We start from the raw sequence: 14,964 nt of genomic DNA, 5'->3' as shown, positions 1-14,964 counted from the left end.
GTGCCACTCAACCAAAGTCCCTAAGGCAAAACAGCCTGCCCAACACACTAGTCATAGGTGACTCGATAGTGAGGCACAATGATGTTCCACTCACTAGGTTGAATAAGGAGAAAGTAACAGTCAGCTGCCTGTCAGGTGCCAGGATCCACCACATAATGCACACACTCAGGTCCCTCAACAACAGGTACAGATATGACTCTGTCATTGTACATGTGGGTGTGAATGACCTGAGATGCATCTCCCTTGACTACATGAAAAGAGACATGAAGGAGCTGTTGGATTATGTAGACCAGGCGGGTATGACCCTAGCGCTGAGCAGCATACTACCATCACCCAGAATGATACCACAGTACAAGCAGAAAATGATTGATTTGAACAATTGGCTACATTTCTGGTGTCATTCTAATGGGATCCATTATTTGCCTGCCTGGGATGACATGATTGACAGACTTCGATGCTTTGCCAGAGATTGCCTGCATCTGTCACCCCTGGGCTTCTGGATACTGGCCAAGGTTCTTGCCACCCCTATAGTGCCTTTTTTATGTGGTGTTCTAAAGATCAAATTACCACCATAACAGCTAGAAACACATGCAATCTGAGGGTCATGCTGCTCAATGCTAGATGTCTAAATCTCAAAATGCACTCACTTAAAGCACTCCATAAAATGGAGAATATTGACATTTGTGCTGTAACAGAGACCTGGTTCAAGGCAGCAGAAAGCACACTTGTACTACCAGGCTATAACTCATTCCACACCTTTCGGCCCCAGAACTTGGACTGAAGCTCCAAAGGTGGTGGTGTTTCCATATTCATAAAGGATGTGCACACCTCCAGACTGTTAGCCCAACATAATGCTTCAGAGACACTTCAGGTGCAGCTAACATTAGGTAAGACAGAGATTCAGGTCGTAGCCTGCTTATAGGTCCCCAACCATGTCCCAAGACTCACACTCCACGTTCCTAAGCACCCTTGAGAATATTAGGGTCCAACCTAACACTCTCATACTGTGCGTCTTCAACTACCCCTCCATTAACTGGGAAAACTACTCATGTACCAATACACTTGCCCAACATTTCCTGGAATTCATTAATTCCAATGCCCTGGACCAGCTCATTCTTACACCCACTAGAGGTAGCAACATCCTTGTCTTGGTCATTACTAACATGGGTGACCACTGCTGTACACCAAAAGTCAATTCTCCCTTGTTAGATCCGACCACAAACTAATCACCTTGGAAATCCACATCCCTCCCACCCCTCGCAAAGGTAACCACCATGAAAAACGTCTCCAAAGCTAACAGAGGTGACTAACTTCATGGCACCTATGCAAATGGAGAATAGTTGCATGACCACTGAATCATACACCAAAGCACTGTACAAACATGTACACAAATGCACGGATCTCGCCATACCTAAAAGAACCATGATGTTCTCCTCCAAAAAAAGGAAGCCAATCTGGTGGTCCCCTGCCATAAACAAACTCTACAACAGAAACAGGAAACTGATGTGGAATAAGATGAAGTCCCAATACAGGAAAAACTCCGTTATCAGCCTCAACAAAAAGTTGAGATCCCTCATCAAATCTTCTAAAGCTAGCTATGAAAACAGAATTGCATCAGATAGTAAAGACAACCACAAGGCCTTCTATAGTTATGTAAAGAATCTCCACAGCAATACCCACATTTGCACTGAGCTACTGCACAATGGTACCTCCTATACCGAGCCAACAGATATTGCCAATATACTGGCCAACAGATTAATTGCCAACTTTACCCCTCCCCCCCCAAAGGGCTAATTGGAATACCAGTAGATTGCAAGGCACCCAATATTACTGCTGCACAGGTTAAAACAGCACTGTCCAAGGCCAAGAATACAGTTTCTATGGGACATGAAAATATCCTTGGCTGTGTTCTACATGAACTACATAGTGAACTGGCACCTCACCTGGGTGCCCTGATCAATCACAGCCTCACCTCAGGCTTTGTCCATGCCAAATGGCGCACTGCTACAGTCATCCCTGTCCACAAAGGAGGAGTGACTACAGACCCTGGGACTATTGCCCCATTAGCCAGACGAGTCTGATATGCAAAGCTGTGAAACGCATCATCATGGACCTAATAAACAAGGATATAGGGAATCTCCAAACTCTGGATCCCACACAGTTTGGGTTTGTGAAGGGTAGATCATGCCTGCTCAACTTTGTCAACTTCTTTGAGTCAGTCACCAGAGCTGTGGATGAAGGCAAGGTGGTTCATACAGTCTACCTTGATCTGGCCAAGGCCTTTGATATCATTCCCCACTCAGGAATCATAGAAAAACTCACTAAGCTATGCATCAATCCCTATATCACTAGGTGGTTTGTAAACTGGCTCACAGATAGAACCCACAGTATGAGAGTAGCTGACTCCAAGTCAAACTGCTGACTAGTCATGAGTTGAGTCCTACAGGGTTCGTTCCTGGGTCCTCTCCTGTTTGGTATCTAGTACTTCTCTGAAGTCCAGGCCAACACGAATCAACTCTGGCTGACAAAGTTTGCAGACAATTGCAACTTGGGAGCTATTATTAACTCCCCAAGTGATGTTCACATCCTACAGAAAGGCCTCACTGAGACCAACAACTGGTGTCAGAACCATGGCCTTAAGCTCAATGCCAAAAAATATGTCATCATCCCCTTTGGGAAAAACCCAGTTCCCATGAATTACCACATCAATGGTATTCCACTGAACACAGAAGGCATTATAAGAGAGCTGGGAACACAGGTTGACAGCAACCTCTCTTTTGACCACAACATTGCCACTGTGGTCAGAAAGTTCTTCTATGTCGCACATCTCATTACTAAGGGTTTTGCATCCAGGAAGAAAGAGGTTATTGTCTCCCTCTACTCTTCCCTCATTAGGCCAATCATCGAGTACAATGCCCCATTTGGCATGTACCTCACTAGACACCTGCAGCAACGGGAGAGGCCGCAAAAGTACCTCACAAAGTGGATCCTAGACCTTAAACACTTGTCCTATATGGGCAGACTCAAAAAACTCCAACTATTCTCTGTCTCATATTGTCTACTTCGAGGTGATCTCTGCTTGACTTACAAAGCCATGTCTGACCAGCTCTGTTAGAAATGCTACATCTAAAGAAACCCCAATCCCTCCACGCAACACACCCCAGAGACTTCAACCTCATTACCACAATCAACAGAATGTGCTGGAGGGGACAGGTTCATAACCCAGAGACTGCCCATGCTATGGAATAGACTTCCTAGACTTCCCATACATGTCAAACAGAGCACCTCATTGGCACTCCTCAAGAGAAATCTTGATGAGTGAATAGGAAATAGAAAATTCACCCCAGGGATTACTCCAGTGGCTCTACTTGACAGAGGCACTGGGAACTAAGGTCGGGAGGCATGATGCCAGGGTAATCCTATGGGCTAGGCTTGTAAAGGCTCCAGGGCCATTAGCCTAGTACACACCTATGAACCTATATCAAGAATAAAAACATGCCCTCTAGGACATACCTTTATATGCATTGGATAAAATGTGGGGCATAAACTCATTCTTCTATATTGTTGCCCTCTGTGAATGAATAGGAAAAATGCACGCCCTGGATGAATAGGAAAAAATGCATTGCATAGTGAAGGTTCATAGTTCATTGTGACATATTGTTATCAAACAATGCATACAAGTCTTACTCCTTCAAAATGAATATGCATTCTGCCATCTGAGTCTACCTTACGGTTGTTTCATTTATTCAGTTTTCTAAATCAGTGATTGTTTATTGGTCTTTATGCATAGACTCTTGATTATGAATAAGCTTATCTCTAGTGAGACTGTTGAGAATTAATAAGTTAACATATGTCCTGGACATAGGATTTTATTTTCCTACAACTGTGAAAGGAAGATGACATCAAAGTGATGCATTGTGCAGTTGTTTTTTTATTGCACAGGATTAGCATTCATAGGATTCCCAAGGTAATTTAGTCTCATGGCCATAGATACTTCTCCAATACCTTTATTCAGGTTGTACCCCCCCCCCTTCCAAAGGAGGGGTGGTCTGGTTTGCTATCTTGTGTCTATTTCCAGTAAACTGAAATTAAAGGTCTTTGATAGATGAAGTTTTTTTATTTTTTTATTTTAGCATCAGCATCATTATATTTTTCTATTTAGTATAGTATGGACTTAGGTATTTATTAAATTTAAATACTTATTGTATTTGTATATAAAAAAACTATTTATGTATTGTATGTTTTACTTGAGTTGTGAGGATATGTGTTTTTAAATGTTTATTAATACATTGATTGATTAGCTTTTAATTAATTGGTGCTAATTGACTGTTTAGGTAGGGTGTGTTTTTAGCATATATTTTAATGCACTTGCTTTTTTACTTTGTCTGAAGAAGTTTGGAGATATCTACCAAATGAAAGCTCTTACTGTTTGCTACAGTGTTAAATCTTGGATTCATTTGGATTCTGGTCTATGTGGCACTTTGTTCAGTTCTTAGTTTGGTCATTCTGTTGGTGATTTTCATAGTCTGGTTTGTCCTGGTTAAAACTGAGGACACTCTACCAGTCATAATGTTCTTCCCAATCTAATAATACCAAACTGGTGAAAATTGGGGTGCATCATTAGATTGGGAAGAACATTATGTGTCTAACAGCAATTACAACAATAGTATCAAATGTTATACTAGGCTTTTGGATGACATATTTATCCTGTGGGATGGCACCCTGGATGAGGCTAGTAACTTTGTTGAGTATTTGAATAACACAAGTACTTATTTAATATGTATGTATAACTGCAATAGACAGGGCTCAGCCTATTTAGATACATATATTTCACATACGCCTAATGGGTTCAAGTCCAGGATATACAGGAAAGACACTTTTAGTAACTCATACTTGGGAGTATTTGAGCAGTCATCGTAACAATCAAATGAAAAGCATTTTAAAAGGGCAGTGTATTAGGGCCACTAGGATGACATCCAGTTATGAGGAAATGGTACAGGAAATTGATTTCATCGGGTCATTATTTAAAGATAGGGGTTACCCAAGGTGTATGATTGAGGACGTTATGAAATACATAAAGAAGGAATGGAGTAATAAATACAAGCCCATTTTAGGTCTATGTTTAGTAGAAGTAAACCCTATGATAAAAGACCCAAAGGATAAAAAATTTTAATCAAGCTTTGTACATACAAGTTAAAAACATTATTGTCAAAAATTGGAATATTTTAAAGTGCGATGAGGAAATATTCAAAAAAGTGCGGAGACTCCAATATTTGTGTATACAACTGGACAAAATATAAAGAACAATTTAGAAAATCACAGTCTTTTTAAAGGTCATGGCATTAGGGATGGGCATACTAGGAAATGTGGAAATTGTAGACAATGCCACACCATATTGGATGTTGGCAGTATAATATTAGAAGATACTAACAGGACTGTGGTAAAATTTAAGAGTGGGAATTGCAATACCAAACATGTTATTTATTTAGCGAAGTGCACAGAGTGTCCAGGATTTTACATCGGCAAGACCAATAGATGTCTTAAGAACAGAATATACGATCACCTGTGCAATATAAAAAGGAAGGACAGGAACAATGCACTTTTTAGACACTTTGAAAATAGTACTGGATGCAATTTCTTTAAGTTTGGTATACTTGAACAGATTAAATCCAGCCCTAGAGGGGGAAACATTAAGGTTTTATTGGCAGAAAAAGAAGTTAGATGGCAACTACTTCTTAATGCCACTACACTAATGCCCCAGGATATAATGATAGCATCCCTATTAAACCAGTTTTGCAAGCAAGATTGTAACAAAAAGTAAGGGTCTCTAGTTTGGATCAACGTTATTTGAGTGTTTTTTTACGATTAGATATTTAAAGCTTTTAAAATAATGTTTTAATAAAGGTTTTACAAAGGTATTATATTTAGATTCAGTTAAAGTCTATTGGAGTTGATTTTTTTTTTAATTTTTTTTTTCTATTTACTTTAACATGTATTTTATATACAGATGTTATATGAATTGCATATTTATGGTTGCTGTTTCTAGTTAAAATGATGGTATGTTTCTTTAAATTAATGTGTAGTCTTAATTGTTTTTTAATTCTCATTGGTGCCTTTAGGTTATTTAAATGGAATGAACTGTTCACTATGTATTCTGATGAAGTCTACATTGTGTTGTTGATGAAAGTGCTCAATCGATTTTTTTTTATTTTATTTATATTAAACTGTGTTTTAATATTACGTGAATGAGATGTTTATATTTCATGAGAGAAACCTTGTACAAACATCTTGGCATTGCTCTGGGATTTTATTTCAGTTTCGTTTAGTTGGAGGAATATTTGGACTTTACATTTTTCAAATATTATATTGTACATGAAGTTTGAATTTCATCTGTTCATCAATAGTGACTCCAAGGAGCTTTGTCTGATTAAAGACTTCAATTAATGATTTATTAAGAGAAAAGATAGTGAACTCAGTCTTACTTAAGGGTTTATTTTATGGGAGAAAAGTATGATTTTTGGATTTTTTGGGGTTCAGGGCTAGGAGGTTATTTTGCATCCAGGATTCAGTAGAGGTGAAGGCCTTTTGAGTTAGTATAAGTAAGTCAAAGATAGAGCTGGCAGAGCAGATGATGGTAGAGTCATCTGCATACTGAATGACGGATCCTTGAGATAGTGATGACTGGAAATTGTTGATGAATATGGTAAATAGGATTGGTCCAAGTATAGAACCTTGAGGAACACTGGAGGTGATATTGAGGAAAGCAGAGATGAAGTTTTGCCATCTAACTGCTTGCTGTCTTTCATTTAGCTAGACAGCCAGTTCAGCATATGGGGGAGTGACCTATCTTGGAGAGTTGGTTGATAAGTAGAGGGTGAGAAACAGTGTCAAAGGCTTTGGATAGGTCAAGGAAGAGACCAGAGAGAATGTTTCCAGTGTCATGGGCTCTGATTACAGTATTCATAAAGGAGAGAAGGGCAGTTGTAATACTATGGCCAGGCCTGAAGCCATGTTGTGAGAGTGAGAGTTTTTTTTTGTCTAGAAGGTAGTGGAGACATTGACTACTGATGCATTTTTCTAAGATTTTGGAGATTGGAGAAAGAATTGCAATGGTTTGGAAGTTAGTGGTGTCAGTGTTATTGCCACCTTTATGGATGGGAAGAATGAAGGCCATTTTCTAGGCTTTTGGAATGTAGAACTCAAGGATGGATCTGTTTATAAGTATGCTTATGGGGTAAGAAATACTATCAGCAACAAATTTTAGGTTTTCTGAGGGTATATTACCAGGGGCATTGGCAAAAGGTTTTTCTTTTAGTAGTAGTCATTTTATGGTTGAGGTTGGGGTGGCATTTAGGGTAAAGGTCGAAGAGTGGTTGATATTGGGTTCATGTGAAAGTTGGGTGTTAATAGGGAAGTGGGAGTGTGTGGGTGAACTGTGTGGATGTATGGCAAGTGGAATAATGTGAGAGAATTTTGCTGTGATGTCAGCTATGAAGCTGATAAAGAAAGTATTGAAAGGGGAGGCTATTTCTTCAGGTTTTTTGTCTGGGTTAGGGCAGGGGTTGTTTTTTTTTTTTTTTTTTTTTTGCCTGGGTCGAGTAATGAGTTAACAGAACTCCAGAATTTTTTTTTTGGTTCTGCTGGTTTTTAGATTGAAGTTTTAGGTAGTGCTCTTTTTTATCTCCATTAACTAGTTTTTTTACATGGTTAAGAAGTTCTTTAAATTTTAGTAGGTCTGGGGTATTTCTGTGTACCTGACATAACTTTCAGATTTTGTCTCTGGTATTCCTGAGAAGTCAAGTAGATTTGGACAAACAAGGGGCATGCTTATTTTTGACCCTCTGTACATGTAGTGGAGTTAGGTTATTTAGAGTATTCATGAAGGTGGTGTTGAAGAAATAAACAGCTTCATCCAGTGGGAGAGTTTCTAATAAATGACAGTCTGTAGATTTTAAAATATTGTTGAAGGTAATAGGGTTGAATGGAGTCAGATTCCTTGTTTGTTTATATTGATGCTGAGTTTGACTGGAGGGGGATGCTCGGTTAATAAAGACAGGGAGATGATCGCTGAGGGTATTTGGGAGTATTCTGGATGAGGATATTTTGTTTGGGTTTGTGACCAAAATCCAGTCTAAGACTGAACTGTTATCATTCCCTTTGTTAGATCTGGTGGGGGATTTTATGAGCTGGGTGAAGTTGAATAGATTAATATTTGAAGATGGGTATTTGGAATTGAGTTCTAGCTAGTTAATATTTACATTGCCTAGTATAAAAGTCTAATTTTTAATATTGGTGGAAATCCATGTTAGGATATCTTCCAATATTGGAATATTGTTACCAGGGGATATATCGAGGGCTACTATACAAAGTTTTTTTGTTGTTTATATTTAAGAAAGATATAAGAATTTCTGCATTAGATAACTGGGGTATGGGGTTAATAAATGGGACAAGAATGAGGGAGTTGGATAATAGAAGGGCAACACCACCTCCTTTTTATGGATCCTGTCTAACCTTATTGTTTGAAAGCCTGGGGGGAAAAATTCAGTGTCTTTAATATGGGGTTTTAGCCAGGTCTCAGTGGTAGCAATAATGTCTGGTTGTTGGTGAGCAACCCATGCATGAAAGTCAGAGATTTTATTCTGAATGCTTTGGAGATTTAGGTTTACTATGTGTAATGATTTGTGGGAGTTTCTGTGGATGGGTATTGTGGGAAGGTTGAGTGTAGTGGGTCCTGGATTGGGGTGTATATCACCACATAAAGCTAAGTTGAAGAGTTTACATATATGATATAATTGTCTTAGGTTGGGGATACATTTGGAGTGAGTTGTTTGAAAATATAGAGCAGGCACTAGTAATAGGTATACCTGGTGTTTAAATGTTGAGGAGATAGGTTTTACTTTCTGATGGAGGAGGGGATTTAGTTGATACAGGCTTAGGGAGATATCAGTATAGCAGTTGGGAGGAATAGGTAAGAAGGAGGATGTAGAAGAGGTAGGAGAGAAGTTAGTAGAGAAAGAGATGGGATGTAGAGCACAGACATTTAATTAGAGTACCTCTACACAGTGGCTTTCTCACTACTATCATTAGTTCTTTCTTAGTATGACAATTTATTTTTCTCTCCTGAACTGTTTAATGTCTACAGAAGCATTATTCATTGAATATAAACAGATTTGCTGATATTTTATTTTACTCGTACATATTTCTCTAGTTGTGTCTATTGTTCTTATCTGAGCCTTGTATTTTGACTACTTAATTACAAATTTATTTTACTATACCCATGAACATTCACAAACTCATTCATATTTACACTTTTTTGTATAATTCCTTTTAGCACCCACAATTCCTTGTGACATCATGATATTTTTTTGAGTTTGGATTCTCTAAATTACTTAGCAATTAATAATAGACAGTACATGTAGGACAATGTAGCATAACAAAATGTTATATGCTAGTATTATTTCCATATTCATGTTCACATTTTCATCCCAAAATAAGCCACATGTTAGGAAAGGACAGAGTACAAGGTATCATGGCTGGAGACATCAAACATACCCTGTTACTTGTTATGTTTACCATGTTTACCACATTTACTTTACTCAGCTTTCATTAGCCACTCATTGAATATAATGCCCCCTTTGGCATGTATCTGTCCAGACCAATGTAGCAACTGAAACACCCACAGAAATACCTTACATAAAGGATACGAGGCCTAAACAACATGTCCTACATGGACAGACTAAAAGCCCTGTCACTATACTCAGTATCCTACAGAGTGTTAACAGGTGACCTGTATCTGGTATACAAGGCATCCTCCATCCCGGTACTGATAGATTTGCTGTACATCAGCAAGTCAAATGTCATCAGAAATACTCAGTCTAGGGATCTAAATCTCTTCTGCAACATCAACAAACTGGGTGTATCACACAGAGGACACTGTTGCTGAGGAACAGACTTGCAATCCACATAACCAATGTTCAATCCTTTCCATATTAAAATACAACTTGGCTCTGTGGATAGAGAACAAAAAATCTACCCCAGCACTGCCCCCTGTACTAAAAAAGGAAAGGGGTAGCGCTTAAATGCTTTATTTCAAGCATGGGTTCCCTTAGATTATCTATGGTATGATCCCAGTTATACTTATTAGGGGTAATATATGATTATCAACCATGGATTGGTTAAGGCTAATTTCTAACCAAATGGGATAGATTAATTTGAGCACAAAAAAAAAGTAAATTGTCTATGCTTAAAATGGTCCTCAAAGGCACCTAGCCTAATAATTACCTATGAACTTATGAACCAAAGTTAAATGCAGTATGTTGGAGATATTGCTAATTGTTCACTAGTAATTATGAAGTTATACAGTATAAGGACAGTGATATTAATAAAACCTCTGTGGAAGAGCTAGCCACCTGGCGGTGCAAACCTTGACTCCAGATTATTTCCACTGTTGAAGTGACACCCCAGCTCAACCTGCAAAAATGGGAAAAGGGATCATGGATAGATGGGTAGATTATTATTAACAAAACCAACTGAATTGCAAACTGTAGCATAACTTCAGGCAAAACCTCAGATATTAATATAACAACCCAGAAGCTTGGCAAATTTATATAACAACCAAAGAAATGACCTGTGAAAAACAGCTCCACTTTCCAAGCAAGTGCTTTTATTTTTTTGTAAGAACAAGATTTCTCAGAACAAGATTTCTCTAGCGCCTCGGCATTCGCCTAAACAGAGTAAAACTTTCCTTCCTAAAATGCAATCCTCTTATACTCAGCTCAAACACATTTCAATTAATCAATTAAAAACTCATTCTAATATACTTTTAAAGTCACAGTTAAAAAATCATAAAAAACACTGCCAATTACATTCCTTATTTAATCCTTTTGGTGACAATGTACTATATTTCATAATAAGAATAGATTCCTTTCGTCTTAATATATGTTTCAATAACTCCGCATTTTCATATTGTAATTTTACTTGTTCCAGTATGGTTACTTTCATGGTATTTAATTCACCATTATGTTCTTTATTAAAATGTTCTGCTACAGGACTCGTAATTTTCTCTTTCTTAACATCTCTCACATGTTCTTTTATTCTATCAGCCAATGATCTTTTTGTTTCCCCTATATAATATTTATTGCATGGACAAACTATCGCATAAATAACACCTTTACTCACACAAGAATATCTACCCTGTGTTTCAAACTTTTTTTCACCTATACTTCACCTATAGGCAAAAAGCAGGTACAGCAATGGGGGCGGCATTCGCCCCAGCATACGCTAATTTATTCATGGGACTAATAGAAAATACTTATATTTATAAAAGTGAATTTTTTAGAAAATATGTAAAAAGGTATTTTCGATTTATAGATGATTTGATTTTTATTTGTAAGAGGGGAAAAAGTGAATCAAGTAATTTTATAGAGTATCTAAATGCTAATAAATATGATATTAAATTTGATGATATTCAAAAGGGTTTACAGATAAATTACTTAGATATAATAATGAAAGGGGAAAACAATAAGAAAATTCATACTAATATTTATAGAAAATTTAATCAAAAAAATCTGATGGTACATGCAACAAGTTGTCATCCTAATCATACATTAGATTCCATTCCGTCAGGGGAAATGTTAAGAATAAAGAGATTGAATAGTGATGTTAATGAAGCATATAATGAAGCACTAGAAGTAGCCTTGATGTTTGAATCTAGGGGCTATAATAGAGAAAAAATAAATGAGAGCTTGCAAAAAATATTTGGTGTTAATCAAAATGTAAAGGTAGTGAAAAAAGATATACAAAGAGGAAGGAAATTAAGGGTAAATGAAACAACATTAGAAAAAGAGAATTTATTCTTTCTTACTAAATATACATCTTTTTCACATAGAATGACAGGGGTGATAGAAGAATATTGGAAACAAATAAAAAGAAATGTGCAGTCATTATTGCAAATAGAGCTGAAAATTTCTTATCAAAGGGGAAGAAACCTTAAGGATTTTTTAGTACAAGCAAAATATAGAAAGCCAAAAGATAAGATGTTAAAAAATGTAGAAATAAAGGGGACTTTTCCATGTGGAAAATGTACCATATGTCAGTATATTACAACAAAAGTAGAAAGCATAGGTGAAAAAAAGTTTGAAACACAGGGTAGATATTCTTGTGTGAGTAAAGGTGTTATTTATGCGATAGTTTGTCCGTGCAATAAATATTATATAGGGGAAACAAAAAGATCATTGGCTGATAGAATAAAAGAACATGTGAGAGATGTTAAGAAAGAGAAAATTACGAGTCCTGTAGCAGAACATTTTAATAAAGAACATAATGGTGAATTAAATACCATGAAAGTAACCATACCGGAACAAGTAAAATTACAATATGAAAATGCGGAGTTATTGAAACATATATTAAGACGAAAGGAATCTATTCTTATAATGAAATATAGTACATTGTCACCAAAAAGATTAAATAAGGAATGTAATTGGCAGTGTTTTTTATGATTTTTTAACTTTGACTTTAAAAGTATATTAGAATGAGTTTTAATTGATTAATTGAAATGTGTTTGAGCTGAATATAAGAGGATTGCATTTAGGAATGAAAGTTTTACTCTGTAAAGGCAAATGCCGAGGCGCTAGAGAAATCTTGTTCTGAGAAATCTTGTTCTTACAAAAAAATAAAAGCACTTGCTTGGAAAGTGGAGCTGTTTTTCACAGGTCATTTCTTTGGTTGTTATATAAATAAAACCTCAGATAATTTTGGAGAAAACTATCAGTTGACAAGCTTGATAGGAACTGAGAGTTAAGTATGCTCCTTTTTATGTAAATTAGTATAATTTTCTTATTACTATAAATACTCCAATTAACTAAAATCCAGAAATGAAATTTGTACATTACGAAAAAGCTCAAGTCTCCTGAACAAAGAAGCTGCAAGCAATTTATGATGAAGATGTACAGTTTCCAAGATATGAATTGTTTTTGAAAACTGAGGAAAAAATCAAAATGGATTTTTCTGCATTAAAATATATTAAAAACCGAAAAAAAGACAATGAATTCCCCGGCCTTTATCTCTGCAAAGAACACATTTTGCTGAACTCATAGCAGTTTGCACTTTTTAATTGCAGTTAACATTTCACAAGATCTTTGCATCTGTTTGACCTTTGTTATTTTAACTTAATTTTTCAGAAAATGCTCATGAATCTAAGACTGTATATAGACTACTGGAGGGTTGGCATTCTACAGCTACTTGGCATGAATGAATTAAAAAAAACATAACTTCAGAAACAGAGTTCCACATATATCAAACAAATAAACAAACACATATTTGCATGAATAATTATCTTTCACTTCATCTGAAAAGCATGGCTTAATAACTTGAACTTAGCAGTGGTTATTTTTGCAAAAAATATGATTTTCGGTTTTCAAGTCTTCCAATACTGACCTGCATAGGTTCATAGGTTCATAGGTTGGTACTAGGCTATCAGCCCTAGGGCCTATACAAGCTATTTTTTCCCACATTATTTACTTTCCTGGACCCCTGTCTAGCAGGGCGACTGACGTGATCCCTGGGGTGAATTTCCTTTCTCCCATCCAATCGTCAAGGTTCCTCTTGAAGAGGTCCAAAGAGGCACTCTGCTTTACATGTATGGGCAATCTATTCCAGAGTCTGGGGAGTCTCTGGGTCAGGAACCTATCCCTCCAGCATGTTTTGTTTATTGTGATGACAAGGTTTAGATCCCTGGAGCGTGTAGCTCTGAGGGATTGGGATTTCTTTAAGTGTAGCATGTCCAACAGCTCTGGGTTTGACATGGCCTTGTATGTTAAGCAGAGATCGCCTCTGAGTAGACGATATGCGACAGAGTATAGCTGGAGTTTTTTAAGGCGGTCAGCGTAGGGCATCTGCTTTAGGCCTGTGATTCTTTTAGTGAGGTATTTCTGAGGCCTTTCCAGTTGTTGCAGATGTCTTGAGAGGTACATACCAAATGGGGCGTTGTATTCTATAATGGGTCTAATGAGGGATGAGTACAGTGGGACAATGACCTCATTTTTTCTAGATGAAAAGCCCTTCGTGATGAGGTGTGCCACATAGAAGGATTTCCTGACTGTTGTGGCAATGTGGTTATCGAAGGTGAGACCACTGTCCACCTGTGTCCCTAAGTCGCATTTTTTAATGTCTCAGAATGGGCAAATAGAGACAGAAGGCTTTAGAATACATTACATGCAAGCCTTTTATATACAACTCATATGTATTTTTGAACATGAGCACTCTAGCCTATTGACATAATACAGTGGAAATCTGCAAGTTATAAATGATGGAGGAGTTAATTAAAAAAAAAGATATACTGCAAAATTAATAATTTTAACCAAGATTTATAATTATTTAAAAAATAAATTCATGCCATGCAGAGTTAATCCGTGGGATTCAATTTATGTATGATAGCATGAGGAGCAGCGGCGCTGGTCGAATATGCATGCTACCGTCATGCCTACACGTTTGCAATCACCTTTTTGTGTCCAGCAATAGTGTCTGTGGCCATGGAATCATGCTTGCAATCATGAGCACAGAATATGAACAAAACGGCTTGAATATAGTTAAAGCAAATATATGAGTATGCACTGTATCTGTGAAATATTAAATACAAGTGCAGAGGAAGAATTCTGAAGTGAAATGGGGGAATTGTACACAAATAATAATGGTTTGTACTGCATAATTTATTAATAGGGAAGGGGAAATGGGTAAAGTGTACTATGATAAATGACATCAATGACAATCCTTCAGTTATGCATATAAATAAACAAGAACGTGTAACAAAGGATGTGATAGGGATATAAAGCTGTAGTGTTGCAAAAGGAAATTAAAATGTGATGTACATGTTAACAAAATGCCAAGTTGAGAAAACTGTTAGCAGGGATAGAATATACATTATGGGAGGAATGCTTGGATGGCAGCTATTGCATATCAGATGTATAT

The sequence above is a fragment of the Protopterus annectens genome, chromosome 3.part1, assembly GCF_019279795.1.
Source record: "Protopterus annectens isolate FY-2018-M chromosome 3.part1, PAN1.0, whole genome shotgun sequence".
Taxonomy (NCBI): domain Eukaryota; kingdom Metazoa; phylum Chordata; order Ceratodontiformes; family Protopteridae; genus Protopterus; species Protopterus annectens.
This window is presented reverse-complemented; position numbering follows the sequence as displayed.